Below are 16,633 nucleotides of genomic sequence, written 5' to 3'. Positions count from 1 at the left end.
ACAAATCAATTCTTAAAAAGTAAAGTGGTGAATGGGACACGAAAAATTGTATGGAAGCATTTTGAAAGGTTTTTTGCAACTAACAACAAATACTATTATTTACCATAATACATTTAAAATATTACAAAAATCTTTAAGTTAATAAATAAATTTATCGTAAATGGCAAAATATTTAAATTATCTTTAAAATTGTATTTTTAAAACGCATTCAAAGTAGCGGGACAAGAAAAGACACAAAAAGGACACTTTTTCTGATTATGACCCTTACATATTACTAGAAAGACAGACATGTAGTGCACTGGAGCAGTGCAGTGGCTGGAGGATGCTGAAGGCAGTAACAGTTTAACACATCATTCATCTTAGTTACCTTCCTCTCATGTACAATTATTAATAATATAAAGTACAGTTTCCTTTAGTTCTTTTTTGGCAAATATATGATATGTGTTAATTCCTTCACTGCAAGGCAGGATAGGCAGAGGGAACCTAGAGTTAAGACACTCAGTTCCCATGCACCACCTTTACCTTGATACCGCAGCTAGGAGTGGAGGTGGAAAGATAACCCTCGCATTGCCGCTGCGTTAAACACACAACACAACTAACACAGTTAGATAGGGAAGGGGAACCCTCTTCTAAACGCCCAACATTCCCACATATCGAGCTAATCCCATCAGGTGCTACACTAACCCGAGATAAGGGAGCACCATTAATCAGAAGCCGATTCATTAGGAGTCGACGAGCGACGATTTGTCAAACCCGGATAAGTGCTCCTACAATCGGGGCATCCTTTGTTCCTGGAGCCTCCTCTTCGCTGACCTTATCTGTGCATTACAGCATCCTGGATGTCTCGAGATGATATGTTTAAGAGTATTTCTCACAAACCCATCTAAGATGACACTATCTATTGTTTTATATTCACGTTAAGGGAACTTAGGGAAACTTAGTGTTAAGACACTCCATTGAAACATTTCTGTTGTTACTTTCTGTTTGTTTTGTTACTTTCCGACAAATTCTGGAAACATTACGTGTTGAGTGGCGGAACTCAACGTCACGCTTTACCTCATTACCAAAGCGAGGGATTGAAAATTTTAAAATTTCATTCTATTTCCTCGAGTAAAAATCGAACCCAAAACCTGACTCCATTTACAATCGCACGCTTGTGTCGCTGCGCGATGACGACGGCCTCTTGTATTTTTATTTTTATTTATGTACATGAGTGAGGTATTTGATTCTTAAGTAATCCTTTTATCGATTTCTTCGTATAAGACAACTCTACGGTTTATCACGATTAAACAATTCATCCGAACTGTCTTCAATTTAAACAATAACAAAATAAAGGCAAAAAGACATTAATATTTGTATTATAATCAATTTCCCACGCCACCACCACCTCTCTCCTCTCTCTCTCACTCGGTGCTCGATGAAACAAAATAAAAGTAAACTTAAAGGAGAACAATCGCGTCCCGTTAGACGACCAGCTCTGAATCCTGACTGACCGATTGTTTTTATTGAATAGATAATGTTGTTACGAGATATGTATGTTTGTACGTCTGTCCGCCCATAGCGTACTCGTACACATACATGACTAAGTAAGAAATTATAAATGTGAACGTGAAGCTAACTTCACAATGAATCCCGCATCCTATAACAAGATTGGCAGAGAGAATTAAGTGTCAAGACACTTCGTTTCAAAATCTTTGCCCAATTTTCGTTATACATTGGTCCATAAAATGATAAAAGATCAAAATTATAATAAAATCCGTACTTCATAATCTCAAACCATTTTAGTAACCTACACTTTATGCAAAAGTAATTAGTCAATTAAGCAATTAATTGGAAAATTGTAAAACATGTGCTAGAGCGTTATTTAAATAACGCGTGGATTTGGCATAAAGAATGTTGTGTATGTTGATGTACGCATAGCAGCGTACGCCTATAACTACCTTCAGCTTATTCAACTTTTAAAAGTTTCACAAAAACCCGATTTTTAGGTTATTTTTTACAGATCAGTTAAAAATATATATTTTCAAATTGTTACTGATCAAATCATTAAAAAATATTTATATATAAAAGGAAATTTTCCGTTACTGAGGGATTGACAACATTCAGTGGAAATTACTGGGCTTAGGGAGTTTATATTTGCCATGTGGGGAAGATAGAGAGAGTAGAGTAACAATAAAAGAGATTTTTTTAGAAATTCTTTCAGGTATATAATAACGGGAATCTCCACTTTACGTCTTAAAGTCTTCGCAAATAAAACTGCGGGCGAAAAATAGTGTAAAATAAGTATTATACATAATTTTAATTAATGTTGACATTTTTCATATAAAAATATTAATTAAAGTTTTATAAATTTAATAAATTATCCAGCATTGAGCGTAGTTCATAAAATAAGTACATTTTATCAGAAAATTCATCATCAAATATTACCCAAGACGACGTTAAGTAAGACAGGCGACTAGCGTTCCTCACATTCCCCGAGCTTGGGGCACACCGGGCTCTACAATTAGATAATTTTATTAGATTTTTATGCCCCCGCCTTGACATGATAAATCTCGGCGTTGAAGTCTGCCACTCAGCACGTCGTTTCGGGTGGAAATCGGAGAACGCATTGTCTTGATACTAGATTTTCCCTTTTTATACTAAAAGAATGGCAGTGGCTGAAAACACAGAAAAAAATGTTATATTTGTTTTATGGGTAGCTTATATCGTACCTTTTATTATCTTGAAAAAACTAATAATACTTGTATAATAAGAATAGCAAAAATATATAATCGCTAAATAAGTACGCTTCAAAGCTTAAGCTTAATATTAACAGAACCTTTACGTCCAGTGTACCACAACCTAAGAACATCAAAGAGCAAGTCAATTAAAAAGAAGTAAGTGTGCTCACCTTGTAGGGTATCGGTGGTATCGGTAGCCATTATAAATAATAAGCTGTCAGATACGTGAATGTATTAAGCGACTGACGAGCTATTAGCCCGACTTCACATTAAATACGTTAAATATTGCCTCTAATGAACCCGCGACTACCGTCCTTACGGCCCGGCTTAGTGTTTCAATTTTAAACTTATTTGAAATGATTATAAGGGAAAATGTTGGTTCAAATACATATTTATTTAGAATTGTAGTTGACAGCTCTGTCATATCATGTCGACAGCTGCACGAGTGGTGCTTGTGGGTTCGATTCAACACAGGGGACTGCTGGACAGTAGAAACGGAGGAATATACTACTATCTCTGAATATTCATCTGATCAAACATCTGTTGAGTTATCAGTTTAAAAAAAATAGTAAAGCTCTCCGTCTACTTCTTTCTGATGCTACAATCTGTTTCTTCGCTTTGACATATAGGTCAGGTACATTAGTTACAAATTTACACTACAGTAATATAATTTCATTAAATATAACATAATCTATACTAATATAATAAAGCGGAAGAGTTTGTTTGTTTGTTTGTTTGAACGCTAAGATCTCTGGATCTACTGGATCGATTTACTTTGTTTTTGTTTTGTATGAAAGCTGCATTCTTCAGAAGTGCTATAGGCTATATAATATTACATTACACATATATACTAATAAATTAAAATACTTTCTAATTTGACATGCAATTTATTCTGCCATGTTAATAACAACCGTCGCGTCGCTACGCAACCGCGTTCGTTACCGCGTCATTTTGATATTCATCCTTATGAAAATAAATATAATAGTCACTTTTAGCATTTTATCTAGATTGAAATTATATTTGTATAGAAATTATATTCTTATATTTCAAGCAGGCGTAGCCGCGTCCGGGTCCGCTAGTAAAATAATAAAAATGTTATGTAATACATAACCTACATAAAATTTCGAATCTTTTATCATCACTAATCACACGATCACATCGCATCTGGTCCCTAGAACATAGAATAGATGTAACTGGAAGTTAAGAGGAGTTACAGCATTAATTAGAGGTAAAGTAACTTTTAACTACACTTTCCCCGGCCGTGGTGGCGGAGGTGGCGCGGCGGGTGTCGCAACCACCATCGATCATCTCTTATCTGGTGTGTAATACCGCTGAGGACTTCCTTCTGTCGTGGGATGTCATTTATTTTGTTTGTGTATAAAATGTTTATGAATATGGGAGTCTATGGTGTTAAACATTTTTAATCTCCTTTCGTTGAGAATGATAGTATAAAATCGTATTTGAAGTCTAATAAGCAATATGTTCTCATAATATGAGACTTTCTGGGTTTGATCAGCTTCACGCTATCTCGCACACAGCAGGGTAGGCTGAGGCACCCCAGTGTTCCTCGTTCACTCGGTTCCCCAATTTCCGCCGATTTTTTCGCCGCGTTTGGTGGTGGAACTCAACGTACTCAACTCAACTCAGGGCGAAGAAATTAATATCTTAAAAAATAATAATTAATTCCTCCAGTAAGGGTGGACCTCACAATCGTAGCGACACAGTCACACCTTTGTGCCCCTACGCCACAACAGCCTCACAAATTAATTTTATTTTCCTCGCTTTGGTAGCAAAACTGGCGCGACGTTAAAATTGGATGGTACATGAAGTATGGACGGAGCTTCTTAACTCTAAGTTGACTCTGTTTAATCTCCTATTACTATATGCGAGATAGAACGTGAAGTTAGAATAAAAGATGAAGCTACAAAAAATAAGCGTTAACGAGTACCAGTTAATCCCGAGAGAAGTATTAGGTTCAATCTTGTTTAAAACAAAACGTGTTAAACATTCGCCCTCAAAAAGAAACGAAAAACGAAGCTTTTAACCATCGAATAGCGTTAAAATAAAAAAGTGGGTCGACAAAGTTTGTTTTAGTTAACTGGAGCAGCCGTTATCAGTTATAAAGCGTTTATAGATAACAGGTGGAAGAGTATTAATAACCTGCATTCTGACATGATGCAGGAGTGAAGGGTGAGCTTAGAGAAATAAACTAGCCATTTCAGTATAAATGAAGTCACTTAGGTTACTTATTCTAAAGAAACTTAAGGATATTCTTTTTATATGATTGTGTTGCAGTGGTATAGTGATCGATTGTAAACCAATTATTCAAGAAAAAACATCGGACAGACAGCGCAGTGGGCAGCTCTACGCTATACTGCAGTAGTGCAGTATAGCGCAGTGGAGTAAAACGGCCTCAATTGAAATATTGCGATATTTAAATATAAATTTAACATTGTGTCGTAACTTTTGTTTTTTACTAAATAAACTTTTATTTTAATGTTGTTTTTTACGAGAAATGAAATATGTTTATAAATATTGGTATTGATTGTTACGAAACTTTTAAAGTTCAAACGCTATTGAGCTTTGCTAGTGATGTGCCAACACTACATAAATAATATTTTGTAATATACGAGTATGTAGTACGTACTAGGTCCCCTTCCGCAACTTTGTTTATGACAAATATAAAACGTGAAATTCCGTTTTTGATGTTTCCATAGGGATTTGGCGAAATCCTTTCTTAGTTCTCTACACTTGGAAGACTCTAATATAAGTACCTAATGCGAATACAATTACAATTTAAATTAGATTTTATTTCTGAGATTATGTGTGAGAATTTTGATATATAATTTTAAAGGTTGTGTTTAACATAACTTACGCAAAATACAGCAACGGATAGAGCTTGACCGCAAAATTTGCAAAAAGGCAAAAGCCTCGCAAAAGTTTACAAGGCCAGTTGTGGCGCAGGGGCACAAGTTAGGGCGCGACTGGTTGGGGGTTAGATCCCAACTCGAGTTCTGACAATCAACACGCAATGCATACTTCCAGAATTCGGCGGTAAATGGGAAACGTGCAGTGTGCAGCACAGCAACAGTGTCTTAGCATTAGGTTCCCTCTACCTCCCTGGGCTGGGTTGAAAGCTGATAAATGAACCCCGCAAAATAATTTTAGAAAAAAAATACCATAAACGTACCTAATAGTTAGGTCGTGCACGCTTCCTAAACTGTCACATTAATACCCACATACCCACCCACCGGCACCTGGGAGGGGGGACGCGCCGCGGGCGCCGCTACAAAAAATATCACAAAAAAGTGTAACAAACACACAAAACACGCATAATTTATACACAAATTAACGACCGCATAGTGTCTCTACTCTCTTGTATTTTTATTTACGATTGTTTAACCTATTTTATGTTTTAATATCAACATATTTATGGCCACATTTTTGTTTGAATCCGAATATTTCTATGGGGTTGCCATTATTTATTACTTTTAATCGACACTTTGATAATGGTCACCGAAGGGTTTTATAATCGTATATTTACATTGATTTATGGATTTTTTTACTCGCAACTTACCTGTATGTTGTCTGTTTTTTTTATATATATATATATAATGAAATATTTAATTTATATGTACGTAGATAATTTAAAACTTTATCAAATGAATAAAGCTCCAGGATCACACTAACGCCTTTAACTTGCAATAAGATAAAAAAATAAAGTCAATTTAAAACGAATGTAATACCTCTGGCGCGACCCGTCCTCGTCCTCGTCCTCGTCCTCGTCTAATAGTTTACGTTTATACCGTCGTAAAGTAAACCGAAAATATCATTTTACATAAAAATCCTACTTCAGTGTCTTTATAAGTTAACTTTTTGTATTATCGATCTCATATTTTATAGGTTTTTTATTGTTGTTGAAAGAATTTCGTCAGGACGAAAGGAGCCGAACCAGATTAGAGATTGTAACGCCGTATACATTTGTTAATGATTAATGATAATATCGAATTTGTGACCACAGATACGGTCGGGAGGCGCAGTGTACCAGCGCACTGCAGTGGCCTGTATTGTCCTACGAGCGAACATACGAGTTGTTCGTGTGGAATGTATATAAAATATATACGACATTTACTAAATATCTATTTTATCTGGCTGAGTGAGAGCATGTGAGCGTTGTACCCACGAGGTACAATTCCAAACACATGAAAAAAAAAAGATGTTTCACTCCCTAAGGACCTGAACACCCTGCCAGAGTTTAGAAGAGCCGAGTTCTTAGAGAAGATTTATTAAAATTCCTACAAAAAACGAAAAAGCAACGAGTATTCTCATTTGTCACGCTTATGCAACGGAAATGTGGAAGGATCCTAGTATAGCGTAAACTAAGTATAGATACACCCACAGACCTCAATTAAAACATAGAAACTACGACCGTCGCGTCGCCTAGCAACCAGCTGCACCTGCGCGTACGCATTGCGCATTTAATATGCACAATGTCGCCGCGATAATGATTTATCGTCCGCCGACGTTTATTATGATAAATGCGGGATTCGCGGGAAAATTGACTTACTAACATATCCTGCACTTTATGGACGACGTTTTCTCTTTATCTCGTAGAAAATGTTTATTTGCATTCATGTTTCGCTTTAGCCATGTTATTTATTTATTTTAACGGTAGATAATAACTGTGAAATACATTAATAATTGTAAATAATAGTGTCATTTTAAAGCTTAAGGTTTTGTACTTAAATTCTCCAACATAACCGTGAAAAATATATAATCATTATTCACTTATAATGTAATTACTTCTAATTCAAATTATAATTAAAATATTTTTTTACGTTTACGTAAATTATTATATCAGATAATAAATAACATCCTCACTGACCTAGGACATATAACTAATGTAGATATTTTATTTAAACTGAAATCTTTAAAGTTATTAGAGTTCGATGAATAGTTTAAAGTGTCCTAATAGGCCTTTAATGGCAGTTGCGATACAGACGGCCATCACGAATGTTGCATTTAGTATTGACTGAAGTCACAACAGTTTAAGTTACTGTTTATTATTTTAACCATTATTTTATTAATTGTAACTAAGGATAACTATAAACACTTTATGGCTAGTTGTGGCGCAGGGCGCAAGGGTGCAATTGTAAACGCGACAGGTTATGGGTTCGATTAATACACGAGAAAATGAAATATTTAATATTTTTATTTTTCTGGCTTTGGTAACGTAGTGACGTGTAAGAAAAAGATGTGTTTTAATAGGGACGGAGTGTCTTAACACTAAGTTCACTAGGTTCTCCCTGTCCATTCTGCTATGTGCGGAATAAGCTAAAACTAATTTTTAGTGAACAAATTTTACAACCAATATGCGTTTAAAATGAAATAGGTAGGTATATAATAATGTACTTAAGTATTGAAAAGACGTTATCAATCTATGTTTAATAGTTCACCAACTTGTACGAGCAACACAACACCCATGGTTTAGGTTCCCATAACCCCGCCAGCAGCGACAGTGACGCCATATCAGATCGTAAAATTTTATCGCTTTATTCACATTTTTTTATTTCATTTTACACCTTTGTCCTAACATTAGTTAACATACAAAAACTCTTCCGATCCTTTACACTCACACGCTGAAGTGTTGTGGCGGAGAGAAAAAAAATTAAGTGGTCATAAAGTTATCCTTTGTTTATTCTACAAAAGTTGGCGCTTTATTCCGCCGCATCGACCCGCCGCGCCGGGTGAGTAACGCAGAGGGAACCTAATGTTGAGACACTCCGTTGCCTGCGTTCCCGCTGAATGCTGAGACTCAACGCCGTGCTTTATAAGAAAACAAAAGTTAAGTCAATAAGTAAAAATACCAGAGGGATGAAATGAAAATAATTCATTCACACGCTGCGCTACAACGATCAGTCAGTAAAAAAAATAAATACATTTAAACAACAGTTTAAAAAAAACAAACGCTATTTAAATTGAACCAAATTATAAGGCGGAATATATAAAGCCTTTGCCTCATAAAAAATACTAAAATAAAAAATATATTAATATATAATGGCGTGGCGTGGCTTGCTAAAATAGAGTTATTATACTCAAAATGGATATGTATCTTGGACCCTCTAATTACTTCAAAGGCCATATCGTTAAGGCACATGTGGCATATTAATCATAGTTTAAAAGTGCCAAACTTCACAGCCTTAACATATAATACCTGTAAGTTAAAAGGTCAAAGTTGTATCTTACTATATTTATGACGACCTAATAATCCAGTCGACGAGGTAGGCGGGCGTCAACCTGTCTTATCTTAGATTAAGATAGGTCTAGATTTAAATTAGTATTTGTATAAAAAACCAGGCATAATATTAGGTGCATATATCAGTGTGTTTTTTACCAGCTGTCGCTTCAGGTTCTGTCCGTGTGGTCCAGATGACTGGCGGTATCTTTTTTGTTGTTTTTTGTAATTGATGTAATAAATTAATAATAGTCTCATTACGACATTTTGATTTTTGTTAGTTTAATACGTGAAAATAATACTTATATCTTAAATAAAAATTTTAAAATATTAGGGACTTATCGTACGCTTTGCTTTGTCGCCTCAATTGTAACATAAGACAAATTATATATTATTATTTTTTTAGTTTCATATTTTATCCAGGATATAGTAGAGTAACCGGAAAGAACCTAGTGTAAAGACACTCTGTTCCCCAATCACCGCCTAATTTAATAAACATTGCGTGACGAACGGCAGAATTCTAACACGATATGAACAATTTACATTAAATACTCATAATTAAAATATAACAATTCCTCCAGATTCGAATTGAACCCATAACCATCGCGCTTACAGTCAGACGCTGTCGCATCGTTACATACAATTTGAAATTCAATAGACAGTTTTTACCTCATTAAAGGGAACTCTAAACCGACTTAAAAAACACAAGAACATATTCGGGCCTTTATATGAATGATGCAACAGATGAGACGCGCAAAAACTACACCTATCGTTGGGACGAGCCTGGTTATTATTGGTTTAGTAAATTATTGGTATTAGCTTGTTTACGATCAGGAAACACCGCATGCCTACACTCTGGTGTCTAGCCTACAATTATGTACGGCGCGCCACGCAGCGGTCTATAACGAGGCCTTTAAATACTATACGAGTATCGAGGCTGTTGTGGAGCAGGTGGGGCAGTTATCACTCTTGCTTTCCACCTCTGCTGGTAGATGAAGCGACAGTTCTGTGAAGAACAGAGTGTCTTAACACTAATCTACCTAACCCTCTGGCTACCCTGTCTTTAAGCTATCGTTGTCATAAAGCCGCGTCGCCCTGTATACAAGTGCGATTAATATTATTATAACCAACATTCAGTGGAATGATATAAATGCGTTCCACGCGCTAACACCATCTTGTTATTATCTGATAGTGTAATTTGTCTCTATCATAATATTAAATTATCCATTTAATATACAGTAAATGATTTATTTATTATAATACAATAATTATAATGCTGTTTCATTTTCGTAAGGCAAAGAAAATTTGAGACATTATGAGTTAAGTGGCGGAAATCAACGCCGCGCTTGGTCTTTGTCAAAATAAATAGCCGCTGGTGGAGTCGAACCCACACTGGTTCCGTCTAAAGTCAGGCACTGCTACTGCGCGACGGCTACCTTGGAGAAATTTATTCTGTCCTCCAAGTTTCTTAGCAATATAAAATTGTTATGGTTAGATATTCAGTATTCAATTAGAGATACATACTTTTGCTTCTCGCCGTCTCCCGCACTTAGCAGAGTTACTTAGGGCCTGCCCCCTGCGCCACTGCCGCCTCGTATTCATAAGTTATAAATCATTCCGTCAAACGACATGGTTTAACGACTACTATTAATTGCATTCTGCTAAAGTCAATTTTGAAACGTACATAGACGAAGTAGTGAGCACTAACTAGTTATTTACAAGAGAAAGCTTATGTTTATTGATCTGAATGAGAAGTAAGTTCTATATCGCGCTGACTTTAGGGTCTAAATAAATACATATAAGGATTAGTCTTAACTTAAAAAAGACTATTAAATATAAATTTGTCTGTCGTGTCGAAACAAAGGGAACCACGTGACAACGCAAATGATCTATCATTAGATATGCTGCAATATGCAACTCCAGAAATAAAAATCCGCAATTAATAATGTCTTCTTCTGTCTTCAATGCTATGTCATTAAATAAAAACAAAAATACCTAGACAATTTTAATTGCGTACGAATATACCTATGTACATATATCGTACCTAACATTATTCAGACAAAGCAAGCGACAGCGCCTTAGAAGCCAACAAGCATACACTTGTTGCTATATTAATTTACAATCAACCAAAATTAGTAGAGTAAGGGCGCAGTTAAATTAAAGAAGACCTAATTTACGCGCGTCGCGAGTTATTTATTTGGTAATAAATAAGTCAATTACGCGACTCCACTTCTAATAGCCCCTGATTTACCGTACGAGTATGTGCATGTCAACTAAACGACATTTTGTTTATTATCTGTATAAATATATTGGATACTCTACATCTAACTCGTGCCGCCGCGCTTGTCAATGTCAAGCTGACATAATTGACGTTTATTTCTTTTTATTGTTTGTCAAAGTAGCGTTTTGCTCTTTTTAATAACGCCGAATGGAGAACGAAAATTATTTGTTTTTTGTATTTATTTTTGTTTTGATATGTATTGTGTATAATAAAGCCATATTTAGATGATTTTCGTTTTTTGTTGTTGTAAAATTTGCATGTTCACAATTTAACCGTAGGTATGTTAACTTAACCATTTTTAAAGACAAGATATTTAGAACTCAATTTAATATTAACAATAATATATCTACACAAATTGGTTTATTTGGCACAAAATATACAAAAATTAGCGGTCGGTAGATCATTCCCGGATAAGAGCACTTCATAATAAACAGAATTGAAGTTTCGAATCGAATGGCTTTGACTTCACCCGTTTTTTGTGTTAACAAAAGAGGTCGGGATACAAAAACCCCATAAACGAGAACATGTAACGCGGAATAATTCAACGAGGACGACGAGCGGCGCCGCAGTGGAGCAGCTAACGAGGGCGCGGCCGCGGTGCGCGCCGGTTCCCAGAAGCGGCGGCTCTGACGTCGCCGGGTTGCACCGTTTCCAAGTATTTTGAGAAATTTTGAGGCTTTTTAGTTTATTGAGCAAATACCCGCGGGCGGGGAGCGGGGCGGCCGGGGGAGGGCGGACCTGTCGTCTGCGAATCTAGTGTTAATTTATTCGGACCTTCATGATAGATCTCCAAACTCAACCTGGTGGAATCTCATTTTTTGTCTCGATTCATATTCAGCGGCAGCTATATCGAGATTTATAGGTTTCCCGCTGGAATTACTCGGTCTGCGCCGACGCTTGTTGCTTTTACGACCGACACGAGTGTCTAAAAAACATTAAAACACGCCCGCTACAACCTGGTGTCGAAATTATTGACTTAAGTAGAACGATTGTTGGATAATGTGAACGGATAACAAGGATACAGATCGCGAGGATAAAAACGCCGATGTGTTTCTTTGATGAATAAATTTCTTTAACGATCGCTTTGTTATTGACACGTGACAGCCGGTGATGTCGAGACGGAGTCGGAAATTACATTTGTATGTAGTCCTGTTCGAGGACTCGCTTTGGAGCTGCTCGATTGTTTCTAACATAAAGATCGGCAACGATAACCCTTGCACTAGTGCTGCCCTGCGTCCCCCGCTATCGACAGCCCATCTACGTCGATGCTCGATAATACGCTTGACCCGAGAGGTTGTCTCGATTTATCGCCATCTCTGCATTAGCTTGATGGCGAATTAGAATATTCTCGTTAGAAAATACACGTTCTTATGGGACCAGTCGCGATTTACATTTCATATGCTGACATTTATCGCATGCTCGTACTTGCTAAAATCAACATATTTATAAGGTGTTCGCAATCGCGTCCTATCACTTGGCATTAAGATTAATCCTTAATGCAGAAAGTCTCTATTAAGTATAATTTTACGATAAATATATTTAGAGTAAACGCTTACATTAATTTATGTGTTCTCAGTTAAGCCATAAAAATAAAAATAAGTTATACAAAACTTATTTTTAGTATAAATAATAAATGAAACGTTAATTAACTGATGAGTGACTAAAAGTGTTAATTAACCAAAAGTAATTTATTATGTGAAACAATTACAACTTCTTACCAATCATAAAAGTGAAATAAGAAATGTTTATTACGCACAATTACGCGGTAATTACAGAATTTTCAAGACCCTGAGATAATTTATGGCGCCCATAAAACGTTCATAATTACCGCCTCAAATAATCCAACCGACAAAAGCTTACAACCATCAAGGATTCCTTAAAAGAAGAAGATTGAAATATAATATACACCATGTGTATCGATATATTTGACTTCCCCCACTTCATACGCTTTATGATCTAATTGTCCCGAACGGTGTGTCGGGTGTTATTGGGTCTGCTGATAAGATAACAGTTCTGAACAATATTCGATTCGAGCTTGATTAAGTGCTTGTGAAATACCTCTAGTCGTGTGTTGATAGAAAAACAACATCTATATTATGAATATTTAAAAAATGTTCTGTGATTTAAATCTTAGTAATAAATAGAAAATTGACATTACAAAGCTGTACTTCACATTAAAAGTAGATACGTGTGCACACGTACAAACTCTGACACGACGCTTGTAGGTTCGATTTCCGCTCGGAGGAATTATGAATAATTTCATTTCTTCGCTCTGGTACCGAGGCAAAAGCGCGGTGTTAAGTTCCGCCTCTCGACACGTAATGCCCAGAAAATTCATCGTTTCGAACGTAGTGTCTGAACACAAGGTTCCCTCTGCCTCCCTGCTATATGCGGCATATATTGTGAAGCTGGAAAAAATATATAAAACGTCATTAAATCTATCAAGGCGCTTTTCACTGGGAGCTTCCGTTGTAAAAGCTTATCACAACGTCGTGTGCACAGTCGGGGACGTGACGTGGTGTTGGTCGGGCTCGTGTCCACCACATGCCAGCAATGTCTGAAATATTCCTCCATAAATACTCTCCTGCAGCTACTTTAGAACCGTTTAATAAAGCACGGCTACCACATTGCAAACGTGATCAACAAAGGGACTGACAAACGACAGAATTACCATACACATTGCAGGACTAAGCTCTGCGGCATAGTCAGCTCTATTTGAGAAAGAGGAAAGTTAAAATTGTTCCTTCATTTGTAGGAATAGCTCGATGTTAATCGTGTATTTACTGGTGAGATAACATTTCGCTAGCGACCGCGACGCTGCAAATGTAAATACGAAGTGATATAAATGGTATTTCATAGAGCCTCGAGGAGTCGAGGTTTCCACCCCCCTGCGAGGCGCCGCGGGACGACGCCGGGCGCTCTCTCCGCACTTCCCACGTAACTTCACTGTGTCCCAACAAATGCACTGTCACAAATACATAATGTGCACACTGTGTACCGTGTGCACAGGTACCTACTAAGTTGATAAACAATAAGAGTAAACACTATTTTATAGCGTTTAAATTATGCATTTTAATGGCGAAACATGTGTTCGAATAATATAAATGTATTTAGTTTTAAATCTATATCTATATATATAAAATCGATCTGCTCACTCACTCATCAAGAAATCTGAGAAACTACATGTGCTAGGAATCTGAAATTTTGCATAGGAGATACTTATAGGACGTAGGTGCTCACTAAGACGGGAATTTGCAATATTCGACTTCTAAGGGGTTGTTTTTGAGGTCGAAAGTTTGTATGAAACTTCGTTACTACAAATGCTAGGAGTCTCAAATTTTGCATAGACGTCACTAGGACGTAGCCATAGAGACAGAAATTAATAATAACATAGTTCACGCGGGTGAAACCGCGAGCAGGCCGCTAGTTTATAATAAAATCGTAAGAGGGTCGGTGTCTGTACTTGGAAGATATTTCAAAAAAATGTTGTTGGGAACCTTTATTAATCTTTGAACCCAAAACAACGATTTTTCAATTTTTTGTGTGTTTGCCGTTTTTCTGTTTGTCTATTTGTTTGTGCGTTTGTTATTGTTAATCTCAGAATCGACTAAACTGATTTAGATGCGGTTTTCACTATTAGATTCTGGCAAACTTCCAAAAATATATAGGGTTTATTTTATTACATTCGGTTCATAAATAAAAAAGTTATGTCAATTTAAAGTATTTAGTTCGACAAATTTGCTAATTGCCGTAACAGTTATTTTATAGTGAATTGACTGAATATTTAGTTTTCAATTTGTTTATTAATATTTCTATTTGAAGCGGGCGTAGCCCCGCGCGGGCCCACTAGTTATAAATATGTTTCTGACTTTCTATAGTTTTATGATCCATACAAACAAGTCTATTCAAATTTGCTAATATAAATTTAACTACCAATGTTAGGACTGACTGCTTCAAACATACTATTTATTATTTCAATCAGTTTTACTACTTATTCTAACCATTATATTCATTGAAATGAAAGATTTTTTAAAGTTAAATCACTCCGTTCCAAACCTTTCGCCCAATATTGAAGCCGCTTTGTCGTGTTACCAGAGAGTGGGAATCAAACACACAACCGTCATGTTTACAGTCGGTTTACTCGTGCCGCCTACATCTAACGACAGTTGATACTTTAGAAACAGCAAATTGCTATCTGGTAAGACCGGGCAGCGCTCACTTCCAATCCACGTCAAAGTTTGTTATCCAGTGCGGTAGCGGCTTACGCTTTCAATTTTACTTTGATATTGTAGTGACATTTTCTTTAATTAATCATGTTATTTTATATTGATAACAATTTAGGGATCTAGGGACATCCCACTGGAAATGCGCTATTTCCTTTTCTTTGCTCTGGTAAAATAATAAAACGCGGCGTTAGAGTCCACCACTCGACATACAAAGTTTTAAAAATTCGGCGGACGGTGAGGGACGGATTTTTTTAGCACAACATAAATTAATAAAAAAAATGTTATTTAAAATTTTGAGATTTTATCTTTTTCCTTATATGAGAGATTTTATCTTTTTCCTTATGCCTTATACCTATGTGTAAAAAAATAGACATCTAACAATCATACAATATTTGCTAATTTGGGAACAATTTCTTCAAAATCGCAAGTTTGTTGAGTTCGAAGTAATTGAAAAATTATGCATTTAAAACATTGTTATTAACGTTTATCTTATCTACTAACTAGAGAAACCTTCATACTTATGATAATCCATACCTATATTATAAATTCGAAAGTAACTCTGTCTGTCTGTCTGTCTGTCTGTCTGTCTGTCTGTCTGTCTTTTACGCAATCAGGGCCGAACCGCTAATTTAATTGTGATAAAATACTCATATGATGAACTCAAATGAGGAACATAGGATACTTTTTTTTTCTCATATTTGTAATATTTTCGATATATACCAATATATTAAAATAATTAATTTGACAAGCAATTTATTCCGCCATGTTAATAACAATCGTCGCTACGCGTTGCTAAGCAACGGCTTGCAAAGTTTGTTGTTTTAAGAAAACGTCACCCGAAGTGAGTTTGCTTAACGCGTACATGGCGCGCCGATATAGATTTGTATACATTAACAAAAATTAAATGATTTCTATAATTTGATATTCATCCTTATGAAAATAAATATAATAGTCACTTTTAGCATTTTATCTAGATTGAAATTATAGTTTACTGTATAACATTCTAATAAATAATTAAGGAGATGTCACTGATTCCAAATGACCTAGCCTACGGGCGGCACAGTATGACCTACGCGAACGGGTAGATGACTTTGGTGATTTTGTAAATTTATATTATTTTCGAATTATTATTATTTTTATGTAATTATTTGCTACTTATAATTAATTTATC

At 35.9% G+C, this 16,633-nt stretch overlaps 1 protein-coding gene across 2 annotated transcripts in view; it reads left to right on the top strand.

The window, feature by feature from the left end:
- bnl (fibroblast growth factor branchless) overlaps positions 1 to 16,633 on the top strand; it is a 111,162-nt gene that overhangs the window by 90,736 nt on the left and 3,793 nt on the right. The gene's annotated exons all lie outside the window — the stretch shown is intronic.

This window comes from Heliconius melpomene, chromosome 9, assembly GCF_056956725.1.
Source record: "Heliconius melpomene rosina isolate 202511_hmr_F chromosome 9, ASM5695672v1, whole genome shotgun sequence".
Classification (NCBI taxonomy): domain Eukaryota; kingdom Metazoa; phylum Arthropoda; class Insecta; order Lepidoptera; family Nymphalidae; genus Heliconius; species Heliconius melpomene.
This window is presented reverse-complemented; position numbering and strand designations above follow the sequence as displayed.